At 42.3% G+C, this 5086-nt stretch overlaps 1 pseudogene; it reads left to right on the forward strand.

The window, feature by feature from the left end:
- The first annotated feature begins 490 nt into the window (after positions 1-490).
- LOC148021373 (uncharacterized) lies at positions 491-1327 on the forward strand (annotated as a pseudogene).
- Positions 1328-5086: the final 3759 nt, after the last annotated feature.

A 5086-nucleotide genomic window follows, 5' to 3' on the forward strand; every position in this document is an offset into this window, starting at 1 on the left:
TCAATGTTTTGTTATGGTTTGTTCACACTTTAAAGAGGAATATTATGCAGATGATTGGCTAAAAATTGGCCAATTTTTGAGCACTATGACAAAGAAGGAAGATTGGTCTAATGAAGAGTTCAAGAGAATTAAGAGAAAAGCTTATGGCTTTTTTCTTAAAGATGGTTACCTTTGGAGGCATGCAAAAAAGAAAAGAAGGGTGCCTGTTCATGTCTTAGGAGACAAAAAGACTCAAAGACAGGTCATGCAAGAATTTCATGAAAGCCTATTGGCTGGTCATAGAGGCATATGGGGCACTTTTGTCAAAATAAAAGAGAAATTTTGGTGGAAAAACATGTATAAAGACATTGAGCATTTTGTTGAGTCTTGTCATGTTTGTCAAATGTACTCTATGGTTATGCATAGAGATGGGCTTTAGCCTACCTATCCTTTATCCATTCACTATAGATGGGTTATTGATTTAGTAACCATGCCTACAGGAATTTGGAACATGAGATATCTAGTACTTGTTAGAGAAGATCTCACAAATCAAGTGGAAGGAAAAGCCTTGACAACAAAGTGTACTCAAGCTGTTTGTAGATTTTTACTTGAAGAAGTTTTTTGCAGGTATGGCTCTGTTGCCAAAGTAACTGCTGATAGAGGAGAATTGGATGCTGATGCGGCTCGCCATTTCTTTGCTCAATTGGGGATTAAGCTATCTCTTACTTCAGCCTACAACCCTGAAGGCAATGGTAAGAGTGAAAGAGGTCATCAACCAATTCTTAAAGCTTTAGCAAAATCTTGTAAAGGAAAGATAAGGGAATGGCCTAGAATGCTACCATTCGCATTATGGGCTGATAGAACTACCCATAGTGCAGTAACAAGTTATATGCCGGCAGAACTAATATATGGACAGCCACCTATTATGCCTATTGAGGAGTCCATTGTTACATGGAGTATCTTACCTTGGGATGAAGGCATGAATAGAGAAGAATTGCTGACTCTGCGCATAAGACAACTTGAAAGAAGGCCAGAAGATGTCAAGATAGCCATTGAAAGGCTGAAAACAGCAAGATTAAAGAATAAGAAGAGGTTTGACAAGCATCATTGACTCCGTCCAAGAGCTATTCAAGAGAATGATTGGGTACTTGCCTATGATAGCAGCCTCGATAATCAATATAGTGCTAATAGAAAGTTAGCCAAGCGATGGTTTGGACCATATGTTGTAAAAGTAGTACATAATAATGCTACTTACTCTTTGGCTGAAATGGATGGAACCATGATAAAAATACCAATAGCTCGGGAAATGAATCAAGCTCTTCAAATGAAGAGAATCTTCAACTTATGAGCTTGCTGACTTAGATATGAGCCCTCTACTTGAAGACAAGCAGGAAGAAAAAGACTTAGAGGATAAAGATGAAGATATATCAGAAGAAGACCCTCCTTAACCTGTAATCTTATGAAATGGCACATGCAGGAGGATGTGTAGGTTAGGAGGGGGTGAATGTCAAAGAGTTTATTGTTCATAATATAAATCATGGGATTCTTATGAAGAGAGAAGAACTCCACTGGGAGTTATATGAGGAATTTGCATACAAAATTCAGTCATTGTTACCCAATAACCAACTTAGTTACATAAGTTCTTTTGTATTTAGCATATAATTTTCAATTGTACCATGTATATTGATGAGAAATAAGTCTATGGGAACCTACAACTTGGTCAGCTGGAAGTAATTGACAGTCTGCAGGATAAATCACATTGATTCAAGTGCAAAAATATGGTTAGAACTCAAGAAAAATGCCAAAAGTCCACTAGGTTCACAGGGGACCTGAAGTAATGGACTAATGTGACCAGCAAGTGACCTGAGTAGATCAAAAAGTGACCTGGGCCTCAGCAGGAAGCAGTCCGCATTTTTCGGTGCAAAATGCAGGCCTGCATAGCCTGACTGCAAAACTGGAGAGAGCTGAAGCCATGGTGCATGCTTTGGAGCATGCAAACTAGAGATTAACAGGAGCTGAAGAAGACGATACAAACAAGGTGAGAGCTCCACTTATCCATTCATTTGGTCTAACGAAAATGCATGGTATGACAGTCTATAAAAGGGAAAAATCTGAGAGAAAAGTATTCAGCCTGCTCTTATGTACGCCTTCTCTCATTTTGTCTACCTTATTCATGGTCTGATGAAGCCCGACTTGTATCCAAGTACTTGAGTGACTTTGGGGCTGTTAGATATGATCAATGCCCCACCCTCATTAGGTGCCACCAATGATCCATGGTGCTCAAAGTTGTAAGGCCCCCACTATGAGGAGAAGCCAAATGTGAGCCCGGACATTGATTGAGTCCTGACTTGTATATCAGATGAGGTCTATATGACCGGATGGCAAAAAGGTGACTGTTGTGGGTCTAATCTTTGGGTTAGAGGGAGTGGTTAAGCTGATAGCAACTCGAGGTGCATTGCATCGAGTTGCGGGGTAAGGGAGTTAAAAGGGGCCCCTATTTTGGGGTCCGGGGCCGCGGAAGTGGCCCTTGGCTGGGGGGTCCCGGGGGGGCCAGCGGCCCCCTGGCGGGGGTCCGGGGGCAGTGCCCCCGGCTTGATGGTAAAGGGAATATTCCCTGGCCGACTAGTGGAGACTCATATGGTAGGTCCATCAGGCCGACCTAACAGCCTTCGCGGGCTATAAAAGCTAAACCCCTTCACAGCCATATGTTATACATCTTTCACCCAGTCAGAGTTGTTGTTCTAGCTAGCCTTAAGCTCTTCACCTATCTTCTGTCTAGATCGCCATCTAAGCTTCACACAGTGGAAGCGCACGGGTGGAGAAAGCCATCTTTGTATTAGTTGTTTGAAGCTAAAGAATTTTACTGATTCTCCTCTTATCTGTTGTGTACTCTCTATCTCTTTCTCAGATTCTGTTCGCTGCACCATGTAATATTTTACATGGTATCAGAGCCCAGGGGGCTCTAGAGATCGGAGAGTGTGCAAGAGGCAAAGGCTTCAACAGCAAAGAGAAACTATGTCGACTTCCAGAAGTGGTTCTGGTGCATCAGGAAGCAGTGCAGGAGGTGGTGCTGCTGTACTGACTATTCAAACACACTGAGGATTTGTCCACCAACCTTCAGCAAAGGCAAGTTAGATGGTATAAACTACGCCTTGTGGAAGTTCAAAATTACAACTATCCTTGATTCTTATGAGCTTCTGGAGACTATGCTGGGGACTGATGTAGAACCACAGCCTACCCCCGACCCATCAAATCCTAGTGTGATGATTCCTTCAAATGTAGATCTTCTACGAGATTGGAAACGAAGGAATGTAGATGCATTGTGTGCCTTAGTTACAAGCTGTTTTGACAGTGTTCTGACTTTTATTCAGCATACAACCAAAGCGTCAGAGGCTTGGAATGTACTAAGGAGTCAGTATGAAACACGAAACCAAACAAGGATTCAAAACTTGGAGAATCAACTAGCAGTGGAGAAGTTTGCTGAAGGAGAGACGGTTGAAGCATTCATCACTCAGATTAAGAATCTGCGTGACCAAATGGCTGGCGCTGGCATAGAAAAGACTACCGAAGAGCTAGCTCGGAGGTGTCTTTGGATTTGTCCATAAAAGTTTGATGGACTAGTAATTGCCCTTAATACTCAGGTGAGACCTCAAGCTTTGACTTTTGAGGAGTTTTGTGCATTATTAATGGAGGAGGAGTTGAGGCTGCAAGCCCGAGAAGGAAGCAACAATGGAGATGCTGCATTCTCTGCCAATGCAAAAGGCAAAGGTGGTTCCTCCACCAAAAATGATGGTGACAAAAAGAAGAAGGGCGCCAAGAAGAAGTTTCAAGGAGAGTGCTTCTACTGCAAGAAGAAAGCACATGCAATTGCAGATTGTCATGTCAAGAAGGCAGATGAAAAGAACGGTACCCTTAAAAGTAAAGGGAAAGAGACAGCCAATACGGCTAAAGTAGAGTTGGAATTATTCATGGCGACCATTGAGGAAGTGTGCTCCTCGGCGCAAGAATAATCTACCACTGACTCATGGGTGTTGGATAGTGGGGCCTCCCGCTACAAGAATCCATCACTGTGACGGTTGGAAATTATGCTAAATGCCCTGCTGTGGGCACAGGTACTATTTCTTTTGTTGCTGCAAATGGTGAAGTCAAAAAGCTTTCAAATGTGTTGTATGTTCCCGAAATCAAGAGAAATCTCTTATCAGTTGCTACCATAACTGATCTTGGTCATGAAATGAGGTTCAAGAAGACAGGTGCAGAAATTCTTGATAGTGCTGGCACAATTGTTGGCAAAGGAGAAAGAAGGAACAACCTGTATGAGCTAAGTACTCTTACAGCCATTGCTGGAGTGGGCACAAGTAAGCTTTGGCATGAAAGGTTTGGACACATCAGATTTGTAGTGTTGAAGGAGATGCAAAAGCAAGGTATGGTTGCCCACCTACCTACAATAACTGAATTGAAAGAACCATGTGAAGCTTGTATGATGGGCAAGCAACAGAGAAAGGCATTTCCACAAGAAAGCAAGAATAGAGCATAGGCTCCTCTAGAGTTGGTGCATGCTGACTTGTGTGGTAAGATGCCTATACAGGCCTTGGGGGGATCTTCTTATTTTATGTTGATTGTCGACGACTACAGTAGAAAGATGTGGGTGTACTTCCTTCATGATAAGGCTCAATCTTTTGGTAAGTTTAAAGAATGGCTAAAACTTGTTGAGAATGAAACAGGGAAAAGTGTGAAGAAATTTAGAACAGATGGTGGTGGTGAGTTCAACTCAAAGAAGTTTGAAGGCTTTTGCAAGAGTAAAGGGATCAAGCGTCAATTGACGACGCCTCACACACCTCAGCAGAACGGTGTTGTGGAACACAGGAATTGCACCATTGTGGAGATGGCAAGATGCATGCTAAAGGGCAAGGGATTGCCTAACCATTTTTGGGCTGAAGCTGTTAATACTGTAGTCTACATTCTAAATCGGAGCTACACAAAGGCTCTCAAGGGAAAAACAATCTGTTTCACATTTCAGAATTTTTGAATGTGAATGTTATTCACATGTTCCAGATGAGAAGAGAAACAAGTGAAAACCAAAAAGCAGAAAATGTATCTTCTTGGGTTA

This window comes from Lygodium microphyllum, chromosome 18 (assembly GCF_053477565.2).
Source record: "Lygodium microphyllum isolate KBCC chromosome 18, Lygodium_microphyllum_v1.1.10, whole genome shotgun sequence".
Taxonomy (NCBI): domain Eukaryota; kingdom Viridiplantae; phylum Streptophyta; class Polypodiopsida; order Schizaeales; family Lygodiaceae; genus Lygodium; species Lygodium microphyllum.